The following is a 25,692-nucleotide window of genomic DNA, read 5'->3' as shown; positions in this document are numbered from 1 at the left end:
CTGTTAAATCAACAGATGAGTCCCACTGAGCATATATGGGCTGGCATCAGATGAAAATTTATGCATGCAGTAAAAGGTAGTTTATTCACAGCATTTCCTATCTAGCCAAACCTCTTAAAGTTTTCCTTCATTATATTTTAGTGTAATTCCGACATTTTTATGATTTACTATGGTTGTTTCTCGCCTCTCAGCAACCCCAGGCTACTTGGAATTATTTTGTGAGGTTAATTCAGCTTACCCTTGTTAGGACCAATAGAACTGTAAAATATGTAATTAACAACCTGCTCATATTATCAAATAAAATATATTTGTTCCATCTTTCTGTAACTTTAAAAGAAGGAGCAGTCAATTTGTACCCTAGAGGATTAATAGTGGATATATTGTAAGGTAGAGGTCAATAGAAGTTATAGTGTACGGCCCGTTAAGGGGGTTATTTATGGAAATAAGTGTCCTAATTAAATGATTGACTGACACATGACTTTAATTAAAGTGACAGGTGAGGTACTCCTTCTGGAAGCACTTCTGGGATTTGTCAGCTGTGCTCAGTGATGTTTAGATTCAACGTCCTTCAAAAGGATTTGCCAAGGTGAGGCCGGGGAAGCATAATAAGTTATGTTCTGCAGTAAAGGGAAAGCACACTCCAGAAGTTGGCTTTGGCATTTGGCAAAGAACAAAATCAGGCCAGTGATAAATGAAGACTTTTTCAGTCATATCATAGCCTTTGATTTATAAGCCATGTCAAAGGTATATATGAAAGTACATCTGTATGCTTCCCGTACTCACAAGCTAACTTTGACTTAGGAGAAGAAAAAGATTTTTGTTGCCTCTGGCTTCACAATGGTGGAATCATAGCTTCTGCAGAAGGAGTGATGCACCAGTTCCCTGTTCCTAGTGCTCCTTCACGCGTAAATGCACCCCACAGTTCAAACAGGTGAGTCTCAAATGCAGCCTGGTGAAATCCTTGCGGCTCACCTTCCAGCGCAAACACAGGCCTGATGTGAAGCAGGGAAAATGTAACAAACAAGCCGTAGCCGAAGCCCTATCACCTTCCGTTCCTGTCAGAACAAATAAACCAGCATCTCATGCATTTGTTAACAACTGTGCTTTTTCATTTGACTTTACATTGGTGAGCTTTGGATAGAATTTGACAGATGGTGTAATTTCTTAAATGAAGTGGGGAAGCTGTCTTCTCCAGGATAGTAAATTATTTAACCATGTGTGGCTTTTAAAGTTTTATGCAGAACTAACAGCAGGAGCAAGTGAATATTAGTAAAGCATAAGACTATGCCTCACCAGGGATTCTGGCTGCCTATAGTCTAGGCACAGAGTTAAATGTTAAGGGGCAATTGAACATTGTTGTATAAAAGGGTCTTTCTTCAATATATATGAAAAATTACAGACAATTTCCTTTTCTACAAATTATAAACTGGAACTGCTTCTTGTTCTATCCTTTTTTCTAAATTTGATAAGGTAGCTCAAGCATTACTAGAATCAAATGGCTCTACAACTACATTCATATTCACTTTATTTACATAGTGAATTTTCTCCTTTTATAAAATCTGATTAAGCTCTATAAAAATGTATAAAGGCCTGAAGCAAAAATGATTAATAACTTTGCATACACTATCATTTTGAAAGTGCCTTAAAATGTAGATTGGAGGTCTATCAAACTCTTGCTTGTAAAATGTACCTTATTAGTCCAGTAGTTTGAGGAATACAAAATACATTCAGGTGTTTGTTTTTAGACAGTAATAGTAGGGATTAAGCCATAACCTGTTACAATAAAAGCCCATAACTCAAATCATTTGCCGAAGATTTGCTTGGAGACTGGTGAAATGAAATTGAATCCCTGAGCAATGCGCAGTGATTACCATGTTCTTATTCAAGAATATTTATCAGAAATAATCTTCCATGCTCACTTCATGCATATATTTGCCCCACTGTTTTTTTCAGTTTTCAATTGTACTTTAGTTCCTAAAAACACTCGCTAAACAGCAAATATTAGAAAATATTTTAGATTGTTTTTTTATGTTGTTTGGAAATTGTGACTTAGTTTGTATTTAAATTCCAACCCAGGAAATCACTGTTTATTCAGCATGGATATAAAATACAAAACTAAGACTTTATTGATCCTAACTTCATGTTAGTAAACTGTGTGAATGTAAGTAGCCTGATTATGCAGATAACAAAGCATTAATATTCACTTACAGTATGATGTGTGTATACAACTCTACAAAAGACTAATATGATATTTTATTTTCAGATTTTTACAGTGTTTAGGTTTTATGAAGAAACAGTTTTTGATGATCTTTCAGAGAACAAAATGGCTAAATATACAATGTATTCTTAGTTTTCTTGTAATTTTTCCATTGCCAGGATTTTCTTTAGGAAAGAATGCAAATTAAATTAAACATTCAAAGTAAAATATTGAAATTGGTACGTTTTAGTACCAGTGTCATTTTCTGGGAAAATAATAAGGACCTTAATATGGCAAAATTAAAAAGAACAGCTAAGTGAATTTTTGTTTAATGTCAACAGGTTTCACATTAGCATTTGCCTGTAATTTGCTTTGTCCATTTTCCTTTAATCCTAAATAACTTTCCAGTCCCAAATAAGGATAATTCAATGCTGCCACCACTATATTTGACAGTAGGGATGGTATTGACTGGGAGATGTTTGGTTTTGTGTCTGTGCTAAATGTAATGCTTAGTATTTAAAGTTCCAACTTTTGTCTAAACTGACCACAAAACTTGTTGTGGTATCACACAGGTGCTACTGTATATTGTAAGCTAAATGCAGAATCTGTGATTACCTTTCCACTCTAACATACAGAGCTGCTTTCTGGAGTGACCAGGATATTGTTGATGGATACACATTTTCTCCCATCTCAGCCATTGAGTTCTGTAGCTCTTTCAAAGTATTCAGACTTTGATATTTTTTGTAATCTCCTAACCTATGCTTTTCAATTTCTTTATCACTTACTTGCTTGGAAAGCTCCTTAGTCTTCATGACTGAGTCTACGCTTGAAATTCAGGCCACTAAACTAATTATGTGGCTTGTTAATTAATTTAGAGTTGCCACACTAAAGGGCTTGAATAATTACACAATCATGACCTTTTCATTTTTCTTTTATATTATCTATTTACTTCTTTTTTGTTGTTTTCTGCTTTGATGGATGGAGTGGGTTGTGTACATAACAGATATTAATCACTCCAGTACTTCAAAGAGACATGGATACAAGCTTTAAAGTAACTAAATATGAAAACTGAACAAGGATCTCAGTATTTATATTTAATTCTTATTATTTGTAATTACTCTAGTTGCAAATGTTTCATATGTTTTAGTGACACTTGGATTCACACAGTTTACAACTTTCGTCCTCACTGATGGCAAACCCACCTGATAGTTCGTCACGTCCAAGGTTGATCACAGAAGGCCTAAAAAAACAGACGTAACAAAAAAAGATGGTGCAAAAATGTATCTGTTTAGTGCTTCCATGTGCAGAAACGTGTTTACAACAAGGAGATACTGTACATGCAGCAAAATAGTTAACTGCAGGTTTTCAAGGTGGAGGCAGATGGGTAAGGGTAACCCTCTGTCAACTGACCAGGAAAAGAATCCGAATCCAGGCTACTGAGGTGAAGCAATCATCAGGCCTTTATTTCAGCTGAAGGTAAGACACCATACAGCAGCATGAGAGAAACAACAAGGTTTTCTCTCCTTTTTCTTTCTCTGCTCATTCCTCTGGCAGAGGTCTCCTTACAGTCAGATAACAGAAGGTAGAATACTCATTCCCTCGCGGCGCCCCCTTCCTGCAGCTGGATGGTTTTCCTCTCTCACCTTTCTGTTATCAAAAACTGGATTTGTAGCTGGCTGCAGTCTATGCATTATGTCAGAATCTGACGGACAAAAGAAGCGTTTTAAACAAAAACAACTTTTTTACAGATGCAAGGTGATTGGTTCTTAAATCACCTGTAGGCATAAGGTTACAGGTTTTATAATTGCAATAATTTTACGAATATCATGGTGTTGTATAAAAGACATATATAAAAAAACAAGGCTTCACAGGCAAATCTTGGGAGCAGTTCCATGCTTCCAAACACTGGGCTGTGAAACAGTCAAGCAATCAAGCTTATTGCACTCAGACCAGCCTTATCTGTTGAACCATGAGGGCCAGGTTAAATACCCCAAGTTCCACCCCTAACTCCTATTGATGGACATAAAGCCTCCATTTAAACAAGACACGGGACTGTACCCTGATCCAGCATGATGGAACAAAGAGATAAGGACTATGGATCCAGGTAGGTCAATCAGGCACTAAACAACCAATACATAGATTAATTTATCTGCAGTAATATACCCCACACAAAATACAAAGAAAATGACACATAACCCCAACAGGGGTCATGTGACTAGGATGTACATCAACTCTTTGTCATATTCTTAAATTTAGGATTACAAATCCTACATCTTGGTGAAATTTGATCACAAAGAGCCTGTAAAGTCAATACAAGGAATGGTGTGTACCGACAAGGCTAGAGTTAAATCTATTGTTTGTAATCTTAGACATAAAAATGAAAAGTGCTTGCTTTGTAAGCAAGGTCCACAGTTAAAGAATACTTTTGAAATATTTTCAGGACCTTGGATAATGTTTCAATGTTTGGCACTTGCTGAACAAATTTGTCAATCAAGGGAGAGAGTCATCTTCAAATATTGAAAGCCAACCAGATCTTATTGTTCCCTGAGAGAAAGAGTTTATACAAGCGGCTATTTTAAAATGTTATTTTTTCAATGATATGTAGTGTATGCTAAATTAAAACACTTTAAAGCAGGTGTACCCAGCCACATAGGCCCTTGCTGTGATTTTTACTTTCTATATACAGGTTATGAATTGGACTTGAGGTTCATAGGATGCAAGAGTCGTATTTTGTGATGTTACTCATTTAGTAGTGTAATGATTCAAATACAATGTTAGTGCTTTACTGAGAATAAAAGCCATAGGTGAATGACTGAAGCAATATCCTGAATACACACGTGGATTGTCTCCACTCCTCCTAAGGCTACTATAACAGTACAAAATAAACTACATTTACAAATAACATGCTCTGAAAGAAACTTAACTGAGCTCCTCTGACACTAATTCATCTCTTAATTTATAACTCGTACTGTAAAATAATGTAATGTGAATGTATGTTCAATAATAGGGAGTCTGAAAACCACGAAAATGAGAAAGCACTGAAACTAAAGAAGATGTGGTGAACAGGTGATAAGGTGAGAAAAGAGGTTGATTTGTAGCTCGGATTAGGCAAGGGAATGTGTGCACAGGGCAGGACGGTGACATGGGTTTGATTCAGGCCTGGGACACATTCTGAGTGGAGCTTGATTATAGTTACATGAATTTTGTGCTGGGTGCTGCTGTTTCTATTTTATCTACCTTACCATGAGTAAGTCACTTTCTGACAATGAATGACATGAGAGCACTTATGAATGCATTCGATTCCAGTAAATACTTAAGGTATTTAAATAATTAACCTTCATTTGGCATAGAGACTGTGAGCCATATACAGCATACTGTAAGTGATTCAAATCATAAGTAAATGGAATAAGCATTTTCAAAGATAATTACCCTCATTTAGCTTCTTTGACCTGCTACTAAACAAATTCAGCATTAAGCAAAATGTCTCTGTCAATCCAGAGCCTTAGGCTGCCAATTTCCTACATGCAATAAGCCTTCACCACCACCCATTGCTATTCCTTTCCGTAATTCTAAAGTGGCATTTTTTGCCAATAGAACACTACTATCAAGGGGTATTAGGTACGAGAATGATTAAGGCATTATAATAGTTCTTTGGAAGAAGACTGGATTACATTTTCCTTCAGTGGATCAATGTGCACTATAAATAATTTAAATCCAAACAATTTACCTTGGATCTGAGTTGTAATTATAAGCTCTTTGGAGCATTAAGGAATCTTTGCTCCTTATATTAAATTGCTATCAAAAGCAAATGGTATCACTTGGTAAAACAAGAAACTGGATGATTTTCAGCACCTTTCAAGTATCTAGATTTCAGAATAACGTTGTCATGAACAAGTGACAAGGCATTTTTATACATTATCTTAAGAATACGTCTATTTTTTATGACTACACTTAGTTTTCTTTCCACACTAGAGTCTGGTCTATGCTTGAGATTTTTTTGAATGAAATATAAGGCGAAATAAATTCCTGTTACATTGTTTCATTTGTTTTCTCGGGGAAACCAATGATCATTGATATCCATTTATTCAATGGAAGTGTAATCAACAAGAAGAATAGAGATAGGGTTGGAAGAAGTATGGTTAACAATAACAAATCCATGCTTCTTATTTCAGATAACCAAGATGGGCTTTGAAATACAACCTGAAACATAAATTTGGGTAATGAATTATTGCAGGGTTGTGGAATTTATAAATGTTTGGGCAATCACTGTTTTTATCAATTGTTTAATGGTGAGTTATCTTGACTTGATGACATTTCAAAAGAGAAATGATCTGTATGTGTACTTATTGGCTGGATTCATCTCACAACGGGGAGTTAGTGACCTATGACCAGAGCTATTACTGGAGCTCTATCCCATTGAGCGCCTGTCACATGAGCTATGAAAGCATGCTGTTGTAGTGCATCATCTGGCCAGTGTGATGGACAATGTGATTGAGCACACAGACAGGAATGGATCCATGCCCATCAGAGAACCATCATGGATTCTGATAAATTTAATGAGAAGCTAGAGTCTTCCCTACACATATCCAGAAAAAAGGTCATATTGAATATTGAACTGTAGTCCAGGGATATCCATCATCTTCTGTTTTATATCGCCCTGTATAGATCTATCAGTATCCTGGAGTACTTCATACCGACACAATAAATTTCCTTGGTGGAAGAAGGAAGTCTTCAATCTTTTCTCAAACATCAAAAGAGAGAAGTCACAAACCCTTCTGTGGAGAAAAAAAACTTTTTAGATTGAAAATAAATTCTCCAACTCATGTGTTTGATTCCTACCAGGAAAAGCAGGCTGAAAATGGAAGGATGATTGGATGGACTCCAGCTCAACTGCAAATCACGGCCTTGACTTATAATGATAGAATTAAAGTCAACATGCAAGGCAAGGGTATTTTAGAATACACACAATTAAGTTTTTATAATCTCGAAAAAATGACAGATATAGAGGTTTCAGCGGATGACAAAAATATAACCAGAGACTTCACATTGTTTATAGTCTGTAAAGACAATTAGCTGTCTTTTTTCTTTTGCTGATTTTGAATCGGCAATTGTTCCTTCAGCCGACAGCAATGATCACTGTAATGTGCTGGGAGAACAAGGCAGTTCAAGTCCATCATGGCCAACAAGGTCTTCCAATCTGCCACCCATCACTGAGTCAATCATTCTTTTGCATTATGCAGGTTCCACAGTGCTTTGCAGGAGGGTCCAGAGCGCATCTCTCATTGAATTCACTGCACTGCAAGCCTATACTGTAGGTGTCTGTGAAAACAAACAAGTTGATCTTTCACCTGGAGTTTCATGAGGCTTGACCTCCCGTGTGCAGCTACTGTACTTGGTGAAACTCAGTTAAAAGTTTTTATTTTTATTTTTTTATATTTAGGTCAATGGCAACATCATGTAACCTTAAGGCTTTGCACTAATAAAAATCTCCATCATTTTCATTTTGGATGGATTACATTTTTGCCAGGCACTTGTCTGTTTTAGAAATCCAGCCTCTGGAGAGCTGATGAGTGTGAATGGAAATCGGAGGCTACGATGTAAAAAATAATGAAAATAAGTTTTCAGGAGCTCTAAAGAGTGGAAACGGACATGTGCCCTCAGGCAGAGCTAAGGGTGCAAAACAAAATCAGACTTCTCTAGCGGGAATTGGCTTCCAGGCTATAACAGTCAAGCATAAAGAGAAAAAGAAAAGTTTGTGGTTGTTTCTGCATGGCAACAGGAAATGACTCAGGATTCTGATTCTCACACATATACAATACTTTGATCATGTTATATGACACTTTGTATCTTTCACAGAATCATTGTTGTGGAAAAGAATGTTGTTCCTGCTTGACCTAAGCTTCTCTGAGTATAGCCTGGCTGAGTATCCTTTATTTTCTCTTTAAAACAATGAACAGTTATTAAACAGTTCACATGTTGAGCTGTATGCTATTGTGTGAAATAAAGCAAAGTGTAAGTCTTATCAGCTAAAATGGACTGTTTTGAAAGCAAAACCATAATTAATATATTTTGAGGATGAGACTTACCTCAAAAGAACTACAGAGTTTCTCTCCACATCAAACTTCAGACAGTAATGGAAATAGTCTGTTAAACAGGTGTGAAGCATTACAAATATTAGCAAATTGAATTTAAAATTCAATGACACTGTTAATATTTTAACTTCCTAAAAACAAAATTAGCCTCTAGGTGGATCTAGCAATATTAAAACGATTGATGTGTATTGCTCTGAAACTCTCACCTCTGGTATTTTTTTTTATCTTTCAAATTTAATTTAGATCCTCTGGTCTGATTACCCTTTATTTCTCACTGTTTCATTATTCTCTTAAAGCTGAATTAAAATCTCCACTGAAATAGGAGGGCATGAAGTAATACAGTTGACTTGATTAAATAAAATAAATTACTACAGTTGTAATAATTAAATATTATTGGGTGCACTGTAGATAATCAATTGTCAATTCTCTTTGCCAAAAAGGATAATTTTTTTAACAATAGTTCTCCAAACTCTTTTGAAAACTATTTTTGTGATATTTTTATAATTTCTACTTCTTCTGATGAAACTTTATCCTGACTTTCTCATGAAATATTCTAAATATTGTGGATTCTTATATTTGGGTGAAAGACTGAGTCTCTGCCAGTGTTCCTGCTAAATTCCATTTAACCCTTTCAAGTCACTATTCCACACTGCTGTCTTATTAATGTTTTCTTATATTGCCAAAAGCTCCTGTTTTTGCAAATAAACAAAAGATACACAGGGAAAACCCACAGTTCACAATTACATGAAACTCATCATAGCTATTAATAACTGCGAATTATAATCTTCTACATCTATAATATATTATTTCAGGTGGGTAGCTGCATCAGCATGTGTAGGCTGCAAAGGAACAAGTAATAGGAATAAACCTATAATATATTATGATTATTTATGAGTATGGATATTCATTTGTGTGCTGCATGAATAGAAGAGAATAAAAATATTTATGCAAAGAAAAGCTGGTTGCAAAGTTTTAAGCATGAATTTTCACTGTGAGAAACATACTGAAAGAATTAACATTCTTAGTGAGTGCAAAGTTTTTTTTTACATGTTTTTAAGAATATAAGAAAGGTACAAGTGAGATGTCATTGAAACCATCCAGTTCTTTTGCCTGCTAGTACGTGACTGATCTAGGGATATCATCCTGTCATTTCTGGGAAGTATCCAGAGTATAAGCTTTGAAAACATTACAGGTCTCAACGTTTGTATTAAATGTGTCTCTTGTTCTGTTTTAAATGTACTCTCCTGTTACAGTTTGTTTCCTCTGTTGTGTCACTACTGGGTTTACCCTTGACAATACTCCTGAAAATACACCCCTTGTTTTCATCTTTAAATACAGAAGATATTTAAATTCTTTAACATGCACATACTGTATAAGACATTTTAGGTCAAAAATTAAACTTGTTGCTTAATGTTTCATGAAGGGCACTGTGACTTGGAAACCAAAGTTACACACTGTAGTCCAAATATCTTTGCACTACACTATATATTTTACACATAACTTCCCTAGGCTTGAATTCAACACTTTATCTTCCAGTAAATCTTAGCATTTTGTTCTTTATAGGCTTACCCCACAATCTGGATGAATACATTGATATATCCATAAAATAAACTAAATCCTCAAGTTCAATGCAACCCATTTTGTAGATAATATATTCTCACCGCCTGTATGTTATACTTGTACTCGTCTACTGTATGTTAAATATCATTTGCCTGGTGTCTGTCCCGTATTTCTATAATGCCTTTTCTGATTCCATTTGTTTTCTACCCCACTATTTTTTGTCAACTGCGAGTCTGGTATTTTTGCTGACTAAACTAGAATCTAGATCATTTATGTGGATCAGAAAGAGCAAGGGGCTGAAGCAGATCACTGTGTTACTCTGTTACTTACACATTTCAATTTGAGAGGAAACCTTTGATGTACAACCTTTTCTAAAGCCTGTATTCACTGCAACTGTCACTTTTTCAAAGAGCTATTTTAAACTACAGTATGTAAAAAATGTAGTAGCACTAAATATAGAAGTTAAGGCTAGTTAGTAAGTGGTTTTTAGCTGTTTTTAACTGTATGGTATTTTATCTAGTTACTGTATCTTGCTCACATACAGTACATACAGTACATTTATTTGCCAGAGTAAACTTGTTGACTCGAGTGCTGTAGGCTATGAGGTACTAGTCAGTTATGTACGTGTGTACTTCTGATCTCTTCTCCTGCTTTCCTCACTGGTTCACCCTCATTTTATCCTTCAAGAGCCCTCTCCCACTTGTCTTTTCCAGGATGTTACCCCTGTTCTCCTTCCCTAAATATCCCCTCTTGTTAAATCCTCTTAGTTCTTGGACTGCTTTTGACCATTGATCCCTCATTCCTTCACAGATATTTACCTCTCCTGCTACTTACCTTTCTCTCTAAAGCCCTTGAGTGGATGGTGGCCCACTGGCTGTTTGCTTTCTCCTTCCAATACTCGCAATGTGACCTTCTCGGGTCCAGTTTTCACTCATTACACTTGAAAGAAATCGCCCTCCTCTTATTTACAGTTCCTGCTGCCTCCTTCTCATCTGTTTTTGTAATTCTTGTCATCTGCTGCATATGGCACTGTAGATCATCCTATCCTCCTGACAACATTTGATGATTTGCGAATTTGACACAGCTCATGTCTTGTTCTCCTTCTACCTCACTGGTATGGTGCATACCAGGTCTCCTTATTAGGGCTGTATCCTGCTCCTTACTCTGTCTCCACTGTTGTCTTCCAGGGTTCTGTCCTGGTCCCTTACTGTTCTCTTGGCCCTCTTGACTCCTCTCACTGGTTTTTCAGACCTTTTTATGCTGATGATCCTTAACCATACATCTGTCTGGTTTATTGTAACTCTCTCATGGCTTCAACTCTCCTGCTCTCACACATCTCTAAGACTTCATTATACCAGTCTTTCTTGGCTCCTTACGTAATAAGTGTAGTACTAGAGACTAGGGCTACTTCTCTTAACTTGTTTCAATGATATACTCTAGTTTGTACCCCAGTGAAGCTTACAGACATTAACAGTATTGGTGGGTTACCAAAGTCTGTATAACATGTACAACTGCATAGCGTTTAGGTAGTAGGAACATAAAATATAGAAATAAACTAAGATATACTGTAGTAGTTCAGGTGGGTAGCTTTGCATGCGTAGGCTGCAAAGGAACAAGTAATAGGTTTATTCCATGCTGAAAAAAAGAAGAAAGAAAACACAACGGTTCAGCCGAGGAACCTTCTTCAGGACCCTTCTCCACACACCTGAAGAAGGCTCCGTGGCCAAAACGTTGTGTTTTCTTTCTTCTTTTTTTCAGCATGGAATAAACCTATTACTTGTTCAATAGAAATAAGAAATGGGACATGGCAGATACAACAGAATTCTATAATTCTAGTCTCCAGGAGATCCAAATTATAACCAGACATTTGTTCTTGTGGATTCCTCATCCACATGAGGTATTAAAGATGAGATGACTTGAGTAGGAAGTTTAATAAAAAGCGTATCCATAATCTAGTACACCAGCATTATTGTGTAGCTCTCTAGTGAAGAGTGGCTTATTACTAGTTTACTTTTTCAAACATTGGCAGCGTAATATACAATAGCTCTGTGAAACGTTTACTTCTATTTCAGACGGTGGTTTATATACAGTATATAACATTTTTGCTGAGACAGTACAGTAGAACATACTTTGTTTTTAAAGACATAAATGGGAAATACACCTGATGCAATCAAAGGATGGATAGAAAAATTAAGTCTAAGAAGTCTGCTGTCCTTATGTTGTCATGTGAAAGGTCTCTTCTATAAGCTTTGAAAGGACATCTTTAAAAAGAATCTTAACGAGAACAATTTTGCTCACAAGATAAAGTCAATGACTAACTTACAGTAAGTCAAGTTCTAAATTAAATTCCTAAATGTGGTCAATATTTACAGTAACTATATAGGCAATTCATCACACTTATCAATGAGATGTTGTTTAATTGATTTATTGTCAGGTGATTCTTGTCATCAAATTGCATTTGTTCACCTGAAGACTAATGTTCTTATTTGATGCACGTACAGTATATCTACAAAATGAAGCATAAAATTGATGTCAGCACAGTGAATTTGTATTACATACCAGAGTAAGTTATCTCTGACACTGTAGCTGCTGGGACCAATTAAAATACAAATAAAGTCCTCTTTTTCAAAATGTTAAGAGTTTCTTTCTATTGCATTTAACCACATTATAAACAGAAACTGTAATTGGTATATATGGTAAACATTTATTTTGTTAGGTTTTTAATTAATCTTTACATAACTCATATTTATATATCTATTGTATTCATTTGTAATGTTTTTATATTATGAATACAAGACAATGTACTGAAAAATATGTCTAATGTTTTGAGATAACTGAATATGCAAGTTCTAATACACTGTGATGTAAGATTATCAGTGTTGATTTTCTCAGATCTTTTCAAAGTTACAGTATGTACAGTAGACCTATTTTACTGACTTCATGCTGAAGTCTGCTAAGGCCACTTCAGTTTTCTTACTTTTTGTCTGTATGCTTGTTCTTTTAAATATGTAAGGTACTTTTAATAGTTCTTTATCTTGTATAATGCTTCAGGGATTTAGTCTTTCAAGTAGCATTCAGAAGTGAATTTAAAATTTGAGCAGCAAGCATGTGAAGGCTCATTGATTTTTGTGATTTTCGCTTTGAGATGAAAGGAAACCTGTCAGAAATGTGTTTCATACATATTGATGTATTTGATCTCCAGTCTCTTTTGTTCTTGGTCTGATACCAATTGGGAAAAAGCATTTTCTTTTCCCTTTTCTTATTGGGTACAACATGTCCAAGATCCTGTACTGATGTAATGTTTTGATATGCATGCTCAGCTAAGACCTACTGTATGAAATAAAACACCCCAAAATACATTTGTTATTATCTGTGCACTTACTTGCAGATTATTGATAAAAGATAAATAACAGATTCTAATTCTCAGTTCTCACTGTTTACTGGAAGTCCTACGGCGATGAATACTGGCAATGAGAAATAAGTTAAAAACAGGATTTCATGAATACAATTGACAGTGTATTTGTACAGTATATCTGACACTTGATTGAAATTCACAGAGCAAATAGTGATATGGGCAAATTTGCTTTACAGTTTTTTTTAAAATCTAGTTTTAGAATAACAAATACCTTTGTGAATTACTCTTTTGGTAACTATCATTACTTTCCATTCTGTTTTTGCTGTGATGTGTTTGACAGTGCTGCTGAAAATGGAAATAGTAGTTCAGGTGGGTTTTTGCTTCAGCATGCGTAGGCTGCAAAGGAACATGCATTTATTCCACACATTCCACAATAGGTGACACCCGAAGAAGGCTCCATGGACGAAACGTTGTGTTTTCTTTCTTCTTTTTTTCAGCATGGAATAAACCTATTACGTGAAAATGGAAATGTCCAGTTGAATGTTAAATTGACAGTGGAGCATTCTAGATAATTTGTATTTTCCTAGTTTTAGGTTTGTGAATTGTGCATAAGTGAGGGTTTCATTTGCAAATCTATATGTCTTACATCCATATTGTTTGTCTGAACAATAAAGCAATACATAGGATTCTCATCTCAGATGTGCCAACTAGAGGACAATGTTTTAAATACTTTGAATCATTAAATTTATTCACTGTATTTACCATGGGAGGACATTACTCATTACCTAGAACAAAATGAAGACTCTACCTTCATACAGTAATCCTCAGGATGATAATTAAAGGAAAAAAAGAATAATGCGATTGTTAAGACATGCCAGGAATTCCAAAAGACTACGGGTCAATTGCAGAGATCAAAGCCTTAGGCTTCTTTTATTCTGAAAGTTACAAGAGGAATATAATGCTATTGCCTTTGTCCAGCCCTGTACTGTATGTAATATTTCTGATGCAAAGCAAAACTCCCCAAACTGTTTGGCCAGTAGGGTTTGACTGCATATGTAATTTAGGTTGAAGATGCTATTTCTTAATGATGTCTACATGGGAAACTAAGTTGAAGATCTGGGCTAAGGTATTAAAATAACTGACAGTTGTATATCATGCTCATCCTGTGTCAGTTGCTGGTTAAGTACCTACTGCGCTATGGTATTAGATGATATTGTATGGCAATTGGACGTTTAGTAAATCTCAGGTGTGCTTATAATATGAACACAAATCCAGATTTGAAGCCTGCTCCCTACAAAAATAATTTAAGCCAAACACATTTACTGTGAGTTAAGCCTTTATCAGATGAAGAACATTATGGAAGCAGAGCAGCATTTCAATTTCCATTTCGCTGTGATGCACTGCTTAGAATGTGTGTGCATGTGTTGCTGCTTCTGAGAAAAGATTTCTAAAGTTGCCTTTAGTTCCAAGCTATAAATCACCTCTAACAAATCCATAAAGAGACAATAACAGATAGCTGTCAGTTTGACATAAAGCAGTACTCCTATCGAAGAGATCTAATCTGGCTACTCAATGAGAGAGGCCTGGATACTGCTGTGTCTCAACAGATCTGCAGAATGGAAATAAACTGGTGATTGGAATGCCAGCACCATATAAAGTATTTTCATTTACTGTTGTAGACCAGTGAACTGGTCATTAGTGTCTCATTAGGAAGATGCAGGAAGTCTTTCATGGAATGACAGTCATTTAAAGAGGTCGCATACATCAAGTTTGAACCTCTGAATGTTTATAACTGGCCAGTGCTATGCTGGTACATGCTAGAAGTCATATACAGTATGTGATCTTCACCCTTAAAGCCATTTCTTTGAGCAAAACATATTCCAATGTAACACAAAGAATTTGCATCTTATCATTCTTATTAATCTTATGTTGACAACCCTATCCAGTTATGTACAGAACACTATATACTATATATGAAATGTGCAATAGCCATAATCCATTTTCAACAAGTTAACAAAATGGGAAATAAGACCAGCACAAAATGATAGAGAAATGCAAGCATCTCCGCAGGCAAAAATGAAACAAATTGTTGTCATTGTTTAATTTGCTATTACTCTTGTTCAGTTTGTTCCGACTGTGAAAGATTACATGTTTGATGTAAAGTCACATTTTGATATGTTAACCTGAAGAAAAATCAGAATACAAAACTGGTTCTTAAATATAAATTAAATATTATATTTTGTATACTGATATCAAATCTGACATGTTTTTACAACTTCATACACCTGCCTTTTTATTCCTTTGTGCTCTTTGCAGTAAAAAGAAAAGACAGACCATTCCAGTCGTTCTGCTACTGATAATAATAGTAAAAATACAAAACCTGATATGACTGATGGAAACTTTTATAGTGCATACTCGAAGAAAATTAAACCCTCAAGGGTGCTCTTAATAAAAAAGGAAAACTTTGCTATCCTATGCAGTAATACATTTTTGTGAATTCAGAATTGCCATTTCTCCTTGTGGCTTTTTAACTTCAAGCTGGCCCTTCATAATATTTAGCTGAAGCAGGGTCACAAGCTGCAGCAACTGCACATAGAAACTGGCTGAAGAGAAATGTAAAAATAGAATAGTGATGTTATTGCTCTTGACAGCTAGCAAAGAATTTGGCATCCATCAGGCCCCAGAATAGGTAAATCTGATCTCACTAGCCACCACTTCCAAACAGTCCTTATAAAACTGCTTTTGACATGACTCGTATCAGGCATCGGTCGTATGCCCAGCAAAACAGAAGAAAACAGAATGAATTTCATTTCTAAAAATGTCAGGTCTGTAAATATAATTGAATCAAATTACATGGAACTACTCCACAGATATAAAGGTTTTGTTACATTTAGGCCATTCATTTGTATATAGGATTCATTTAGATTTCACTTGTACGGCTATTAATGGAGTTTAAATCAAAGGTCTGGGAGGAGGTCAGACTAATCTCACCCGCTTCTGCCTGCCTGCAGATAAACATCACACTTCTTGCACGTCCCTCTGGCCCACCTTCGTCTTTGCAGAAGTACCGTGGCGCATTAAAAGGGGAGCAGAGGTTCCAAAATGCCTCCTGCTTATAAAGTGGTCATCAGTCTTCTCAGCTTGGTGACTGCGCCAATAAAGCTCTCTATTTACTTAAATTGGGACATTAATAAGTGGTCTTCCTTTAACAAATACATGTAATCTGTCAGCAGACTAGACTAGATGTTAAAGACTATAAGGTAAGCAATAAACACACAAAAGAGTAATAATAGAAGAGTTCTTTTATTTGCTAAAATAGCACAGTTTTACTTTCTATGCACTTGATCTTAGCCATAAGACCAAGAAGTGGGTAGCTGGCCAAGCAATCTAATGCGCTAGATTTAGGATCCAGACTTTTTTCAGGGCATGTGTTTGTATCCCATCGCTGTTTTTTTGTGTTTTTTTTTCCTATCAAAATAAACTTTATTTCCAAAACAACATCTCACAATAGAAAACATTCTCACAATTAGTAAACTAACTAGATTTGCGAGTCCCTGCAAGCCCTACCATGTGCTTTTGTCCATTAGTCCCTGTACAGGGCCCAAAATCCTTCCAGCGCTCCCTCGCCAGGGAGGAGCCCCATCGGGTGACGGCACGCGTCATCCTCCTGCTCCTTCTCCCCACTCTGCATTGTGCTGGATGAGAGTGTTCCTCGCCCTCCACAGTCCTTGTTTTATCAGGAACACCAGCAGCCAAAACAAGTACCGTGTCCATTTGTCCAATCCAGTTGGTACCAGCCCCAGCAGGATGCACTGGTAACTGAGGACCACTCCCGCTCCCATGAGTTGAAAAGTTTTGTCCATTCTGCCCCACACCGCTTTGGCAAAGGGGCAGCTCTAGAACAAACTGCCTGAATCTCCTCAATAAAACGTGTATGTCCCAGTGTTTTTGGGATAAAAGAAATACTCACGAGTAAAAATGTACTCTAACTCCCAGTGAAGGTGAACGTCCTGACTAACGGAGGCCAGGCATTGCAGGGTGGGAACCTGAGCCCACATACTAGGATGAGGAAACATGGGACAGCCACACACATCCACTCCTATAACATGTACACAAACCCCTGTCCTCCCCGGAGAGTACCAGGAGTTAAAAATGTAACCGTTCCGAGGTATCCCAGACAATTTCCCATCTATCCCAGCATACTTTTCTGGGGCTGACATCACCTTCCCCATTGCTTGTCTCCTCCGTGGCCCCCTCACTGCCTGATGAGGGTGCTACAATACCATAATTTATGTTTGGCAGTGAAATCACTTAGACATATTCTGCAGTTTAAGTTATGTTTTTTAGTTTGCTGCACTCCTATCACTCCAGACAAAGTCCTGTGAAGGACGCTTTGAAGCATTTGCAAAATGCTCCTGATTTCCGTGCAGCTTGGAAAGTTCACAACTGAAAAAAGGAAGTCAGTATCAGGAATTTCTTCTTTCTTGAAGAAAATTCACTGAAGGAATCCTGTTCACCTGGCTGTTGGCCATGTTTTAGTGCTCTTTTCTAACAATTTTGATCATATGAATGTCATCAGCTCAAATAAACCAACTGGAGCCAGTCTGCAAATGCTTAAAACAATTACTTAAATCCTTGGTTAATTGATTTTACTTTCCAGCACAAATTTTTTTTCTTGGTTTCTGTTTGAGTTGAGTAAAAAGCATGAGAGCCTCAGGATTTAGCAGTGCATTCATAGTGCTGGGGAATAACTCTGTAATCAGGTTACTGGGCGTTAGCGCACGTTATCTGATATAATCTTTTATAACCTAAACCTGAGAATTGATTGTCCTGCAGCTACTGATTTTCAATTTGTATCTTTCTTGTATATGTATATTTTTATATTTTGTCTAAAAAAACAAAGCAAAAAATAAACTAGCAAAAACAAAAACACTAGTGTACCGTTTAGAATAATTCAGGTGAAATTCGTGCCAGTGCATGTAAAGACAGTAACTTTATTTAGAGTGTCAGCCCAGGAGCACAAACAATAATCTCATTGCTGATCTTTTGCCAGCCATTAGTGTCAGTGTGAATACTGTACATCATAACAAAACCTTGTACTAACAAGATGTTGAAACCTCTGTTATTGTTCCAGTAAGAAACTACTCTAAAGTGCACTTTAGTGCATTTTATAAATTATCCCCATTTATATGTCAATCTAACAACTGTTATTTTTAGTAAATTATATTGACAGTATTATTGTATTTTGTAGGGAGACATGAGTTAAATGTATAATTGTATTATTAGGTTAAACAAAGTAATGATTTTTACTTTTTTTTTAAAAAAGAAGATACTGTAAGTGATATAAAGTATTAGTTAAAAATATGTAGCTCGAAGCCACATGTACAGTTTTTGAATGTATATCTGTGCAAATTCCCCTCTCTCTGCCTCCCCGAACATAAGGGTAAAGTGCCCTTTACCAATTCTTCTTATCCTAATAATTCTAATTGTATTGTTGTTATTGTAACAGGTGCTAATCAGCCACCCCTCCCCTGCTCTGATATAATATATATATAATAGATCTCTTTCTTTTTACCAATTACCCTTTGCCTATGGAGAAAGGTAGCACTTTCCCCAGAGAGTGAAGTTACTGTAAATCTTTGTAAATTATTTTTACTTTTTAGCTTCAAATTGTGAAAATGTACAGGTTTTCTTCTGCTGTAAGTGTGCCTGTCATTTTTATCACAGACAAAATCTTTATCACTGCCATATGCATTTTATAGATTTTCCAAACATTTCTTACCCTGCAAATTGCAATGAAATAATCTTCCTGATCCTGTTTTAAATTTCCCTAAACCTGATACATATTCATCATGTATTGTGTGCACCAAGGTTTTTGATGCTCTTACATCTTGCTAGTCTTTGTCAAGAGTTTCTTCCAGGTTGCTGTTTCATGCAATCAATAAAAATGCTAATCCTTTGATAATTTCCAAAGCACGCACATTATTTCCGTTTTCTCTGGTTAGAAAATGTTGGAAGATGCATGGGGGATGATGCTTTTATTAGTTTCTTTTGCAAATATGTAAAATTGGAAGCGTTATGGTCATAGGCTATCGCAAACCAGACTGGGAACGCTATAAAGAAAATGTATCAAATTTGAAATGCATGGATAATTCAGTGACATTTTATGCCAAAAGGGACAATCTGTTTCAGTTATGCCCCAAAGCTTATACAAAATCCATTGCTATTACCTAAACATATTGACAAGAACCACCATATTTATAGGATTTGCTGTCTTGTCTGGTTATTTCAAAGCCAGATGGTCAAAGGTACATTAATGTATTTTGTTTTTTTTTCCTACTGTAAAACCATCTGAACATAGTTTTAATGATAAAGTAACAAATATAGTTTCTGAGATGGAACTTGTGTACTGATCTGATAATTTATAATATTTTCTGATTTAATTGATATAAAATAGAAGTGCTTAAAGAGATTCATCACAAAGATATCTAGAACTGAGGGGGTTGATTGTCAACACTGGAAGAAATGGGCAGTGATATTATTCTGTATTATACGCTGGTGTATAAATTTAGTAAAGGGCTGATAAACTGGACTCAAGCAGTTATTTGAAAGGAGACTCTATCTACCCTTATCCTTAGCCCCATATTTAGGGTTGTATTTATCGAAATTCTTTTCAGTTATCCGATTGTTTTCAGACCTGCTCTTTAGAGTCACCATGCTGTCCTCCCTTCCCTTTCAACCTCTCCTGATGTCAAAACCATTACAGGGAGCCCCAGCAAAACAGCGCCACCTGTCCTGTCCATCCTTTCTTTCTCTTTCACTCGGTCTTACCCCTTCGATGATCCCTTCCTGACCTGCTCTGTCCCTTTTCCCGTCTCTCTCCTTCTTTTTTTTCATTTTTCATCATTGTGTATCCAGCACACCCCACCTTTGGCCCCAGTAATGTCTTTGTGTTTTCATCTTCTTCCCTTGCCCAATCCTCCTCTTTCACTTCTCCAATAGGAGCCTTTCATCTGCTAACGCCTGCTTTGTCCCCTCTCCTGCAGACCCCTGTAGTGGAACAGTATCAGTCCCATTATTGAATACTTTGCTGTATTTGATCTTACAGGTGGCCCAGTGGCTGTTCAGGCAGCATCCACAACGGGTCCCTCTCTTTACATTTCCCTACTGATATCCTACATGATATCATGTTCTTTTGGCCCCTGAATTTCTCCCCCAATCTCTTCCAGTGATGCCCAGTGATGACTGCCTACAAAAGAAATGCTAGGCAACCTCCCGATTAAATATCTCCAAATCCCCTTTCAGAACCATCATTGCCTATTTTGCAATGTGTATTTTGGGGTGTCTCCACATGGCGCTAGCCCCGACTAGCTCTTTTGGTGGAGCATGAGACTCATAATCTCAGGCTTGTGGGTTCGTGTCCCATGTCGGGCATCTGTGTTATAGGGTTCCCCTCACTTCTTATGAGGTTTATGGCAGCCTTGTCAAACAGGTGATTATTCTTTTACCCGGGAGATGAGCCCTCGCAAATGTATTCAAATCATCCCACTATTCTGTGTAATTAGGGTTTAACCAAACTATTGAAGTAGACATTTGGATATGGTTTACCCTGAATTTTAAAAAGCCTGCATTTCAATGCTGCTCATTTTGATCCTTTTTATTTGCTACTGTAAATCTTCTCATGCTGCATAATATGTTGCTATTTGTGCTATTTGGGAATCTTCACTTGACTTCTATAGATAAAATACAAAAAAAAAGAATGTGCGTGGACCTTCTTTATTTCAATTTAGTGTTGTATATTCTCATCATGAGAAATAAAAGACAGAATTCTATGCAAATGTGTTGATTAAGCTTGCCCTATTTTTACAGATTTCCCCTAAAGATGCATTTAAGTCATTATATTTTGCTATACAGTATGGATGCTGAATTATATTGATGTATGAATGTACAAAATCAGGTGATATAGAAATGTTTTGGGTACACACATTTTGCATGAAAATAGAAGCCTAAAATTGTCTATCACAAAATACAAGTACCCTTGTATTTCTTTCTTCCCCTGAACTCATGCCTGTTTTTGCAGCTCTGTGCACATGCTTGATGAATTACTGGCTGTAATTAGAATCCCTGAAAAAATATGCAAATAGACTATCCTTTGACTCTTGGCATTTACTATCAGATACTGAAATGCATTTTTCACCATCAAAAGAGATAAAGGTTAACACCATTGTAATTTACTTTATTCTATTAAACACAGTTCAATAGTGTACATTAAAGGATGCTTTTTTATAAAAAACAATTTGATATAAGCTTTAATTATTAAGAAACATGGCAATTTTCTGTCACTTGGAAACTCAGATCAAAAGCATGTGCCAGTTCTTTTATAGGACAGCATCTTTTTGACTATAGGTAGAATCACAGTATTGTATTTCAGGCAATTTGCATATGCAGTACATTTTATACTTTTTTCACTTGTAATTTAAAGTGTTGTATTTGATCTATTTTGTCATACACTTCTGCACTATTAACATATGCTGTCTTATACCTTACAGTGCCTTGCAACAGTATTGGAAAAATAATCAGAAACATTCCAATGGGATTCCATTTTGTTAAATTACAAAATGATACACATTTTAAGCTTAATATTTTATTTGAAACCTGCTGTAAGTGCTCAAACTGAAGACTTCAAAGGGTAAGATAAGGTTCAATACATTTTAGCAAAAACCAAATAGAAAAAAAAATGAAATAGTTTCATGAAGAAGTATTCAGACCCATCATCTCAATATTCGTTTTGACAGATTTGTTCAGGGTTCCTCATGTTGCTTGGGGATTGCTTATGAACGTTTTTTTCTTGAGAATCGTTCCGCTGATTCTCAATAAGATTTAGATCAGGACTATGACTGGACCACTCAAGGATAGTCTCTTGTTCTTAAGCCACTATAGTGTACAGTAGCTTTGGCCTTATCCATTGGATTATTGTCCTGCTGAAAGGTGATTTTTGGCTGGAGTTATAAGTCCTTCGCAGACAGAAACAAGTTTTCCTCTAGTATTTACCAGTAATTTGCGCCAAACTTTTTTCCCTTCAGTCTTTAAATGCTTTTCCCTTTTCCATAGCATGATGTAGTCACTACCATGCTTGACTAAAGAGAAGGTATTGAATGGGAGATGTGATGTGTTGGTCGGCAATAAATGTAACACTTGGCATTTTGACCATAAAGTTCCAACTTGGTCTCCTCTGACTGCTACACATTTGCCACATTTTTGGAGAATGAATCAAGTATTTTCTTGCAAACATCATATGTGCCGTTAAGCCTGGCTTTGTGGAACGACCTAGATTTTGTTGACAAAATCATACATATTTTCTCCCATTTCAGACACACCCTCCAGCTTTTTTAAAGTTCACATTGACCTCTCACTGGCATCCCTTACCAGTTTTCTCCTTGCCAGGCTGCTCGGTTTACAGGGATGATCAAGTCTAAGCAGTGTGTGAGTGGTACGACCCTCCTGCCATTTCTTAACGACTGTGCTCACAGGAATATTCACTGAGTTCGATATTGTTGTACCCTTTTGATCTGTGCTTTTTGATGATTTTACCCCTGACTTGCTTTGAAAGCTTCTTAATATTAATGGTTGAGTCTTTCCTTGGAATTCACTAACTGACCAAGGAATTGCACAGAGAGAGATGTTTTATTCTCATATCTCACACTGTTATTGCATACAGACTGATGCTACACAACTAACAGTGTGGCTTTTAAAGGTCATTTTGTGCACTTAAATTATTTTAAGCTTAATAGGTTTGAATACTTATATAATCATGGCTTCTCCATTTTTCATTCATCTTAATTAAATATTGATTTCATATTCCTATTTTACATCTGTTTTTTGCATTGAATGTCTGGAGTAGTTTGTGTATTAATTGCTGCTTTAGAGTGGCATAGCTACAGGCTTTCAACCAACAAAATGTAAAATGTGTCTGAATTCTTCCACAAGGTACTGTATTATTGTATCACCATACAATACATTGTCTAAAAAGTGGCAAGGCTATATATAGAACACATTCTTCTGGGACTGAGCTTGGCTTTGCACCCTTTTGCTTCTAAAAATATTTTTTTCTCCACTCCCTAGAATTAGTTGATTACAGTAGATCAAACGGTTCTTTAAATCTCTTCTCTTCTACATAGAATTTACAGATGTCATGCTCAGGTTGTAAAGTGGGACGATAATTTACAATTTTATATTTTAATCTTTTACCAAGTTATATAGACAGTAACCCAAAAGCAAAAATTATTCAAGTCTAACAATTGAGTTCTGCATTTAAAGAAAATTGTAACAAATGCATTAAATAGAATGAAGCAGACAGAACCAACAAGAACATTAACCCTAGAACGTCTTTTCATTATTGCACTTCAGACCCAGAGATCCATTTTAGGACTAACTACATTACATGGAATAAGTAAATTAAAGTTTTCACAAGTCTGGAGTCCCACCTAGCAGGCTTAAATTACTCAGCAAATTATTCATTTTACAAAAGCAGTGTCCTTGGGACATTATGCAAGACAATAAATGATTAAACACGCATCTGCAACATACTGTATATAATATACACACAAAAGTAAATTAATTCAGTGTCATTTTTCCCATTTGGTTATGTACAGTAACCATTCTTTAATTATTCAAATGTCAGTTTGAGTACATCTCCTGCAATAAATGTGTTTTATTTGAATAATTTTAATGGATATATCTTTCTGGTGGATCCCTTTAATTTCAGGTCTTTACAAAGTTATTTTTATGGCAAAGAAGAACTGATACTGAACTGAAACATGATATGCACCTTGCAGTAACTTCTTCCTGTCCTAACATTTTTTATGACTTACTTGTACTTGAAACTTTAGTGTAATGTCTAGGCTGTACAGTACTTGATAAGGTGATTGCCTCTTATTTATGTGTTACGAGAAGCATCTACAGTAGCAGGATTTTTAAAAATAATGGCAAAATAGTGCCACTCAGAACAGTGAGGTAGAATCATTATATTATAGTTCACTGGTAAGTTGGCTGTCATATTTTATCATGCTATTCATTCTCATCAGAACATTAATGTAAGATTATCATCATAATTATATTATTTTTTTCCCAGGGCTAATGTGCTTCAAAGAAGTCTACTATATGCCCAGAATGTGTATTTTAAAAACATATATTTGCCTAACAGGGACACTAGAAGCCTTTTACAGGTTTTTCTTAGCTTCCAACAGTAACTTTGCAAAATAAACACACATCACATTTTGCTGGCATCAGCTTGAGGCTGTTTCAGTATTTCATAATATTTCTACTGTTTTTTATTCAGGAACTGCATCTAGTAAATTCTGAGACAGAAGATGGCACTGCTGCTTCACGCATTCAAATAAGCAAAACCGTCATTGTTCAGTACATTGAATGTACATCTGCAAGTAAAAACTTGTCGCATGTAACATGGTTATCTTAGAATAGCAATTTAAATGCACTGCAAGACTCAAAATTGAGATTTAACCCCAGAAACAGTTAATTAATACAGGAGCTGAATAATAAGGGAAATAATCATGTACTATACTCTGTGAAGATAGATATCCCTTTAAAAATATACATTCCTGGATCCTGTAAGGATATTATTTATCTAAAGTATTTTGGAAAAAAACCCTGAATGTCATGTTCTTGTGAGAAATACTTACACACTGTGAAATAAAATAAAAACAGACAGAAGGAGAGTAGTTTCATTGGGGAATTCCTAGCTGTGTTTTATAAAACTCTTATTAGATGGCTTCTGATTGCTCAGAATGAAATTGGAAATTCATTTCTTTGCATTCCTTTACCTTTAAAAGACTATAATCCTGGATTTATAATCTTACTCTGGCACATTCACTAGCCTTACAATAAATATGATATGTCTCCTTGTCTGACTGGCAATATGACTCACAAAGGTCCTGAAGCAATGTGTTAGAATATTTTCTTTTTTTAGAGAAAGTGTAATTTTCCTCTGTGACTGCAGTCCAGTGGTGATATCTGCTTAGTTCATTGCCTTCAATGAACCCCAAATCTTGGAAAACTAGAAATGTTTGTAACCCCTTGTATTCTTCTGCCCTTTATATTTCCATCTTTTATAGTTTCTTTTTTGCCCATTGAGTGCTATTGAGAGCCTAACTAGAGCCAATACATTTTATCTGCATGTGGATCCCAATATGACCAAATAGAACTGGTAGAAAAACACAAGATCATTTGAGTGATAATAATCCCACTATATGAGGTCCTGTGTTTTTCATGTAATGGGAAGAGCAATAGCTTTTTACAACTTGCACTTTTCCAATTACAGATCTCCCTCCTGGACAGATAGGAGAAGATTACTTAAGTTCACTATAGAGCTAAAGATGGCATTCTGTAATACACTGGCAATATAGAAAGACTTTGTGTCATAATCACCTACATATAGCAGGGTAACATGACATAATGAGTCTCGTGGCCTG

Source organism: Lepisosteus oculatus, chromosome 13 (assembly GCF_040954835.1).
Source record: "Lepisosteus oculatus isolate fLepOcu1 chromosome 13, fLepOcu1.hap2, whole genome shotgun sequence".
NCBI lineage: Eukaryota > Metazoa > Chordata > Actinopteri > Semionotiformes > Lepisosteidae > Lepisosteus > Lepisosteus oculatus.
Note: the sequence above shows the minus strand (reverse complement) of the source record.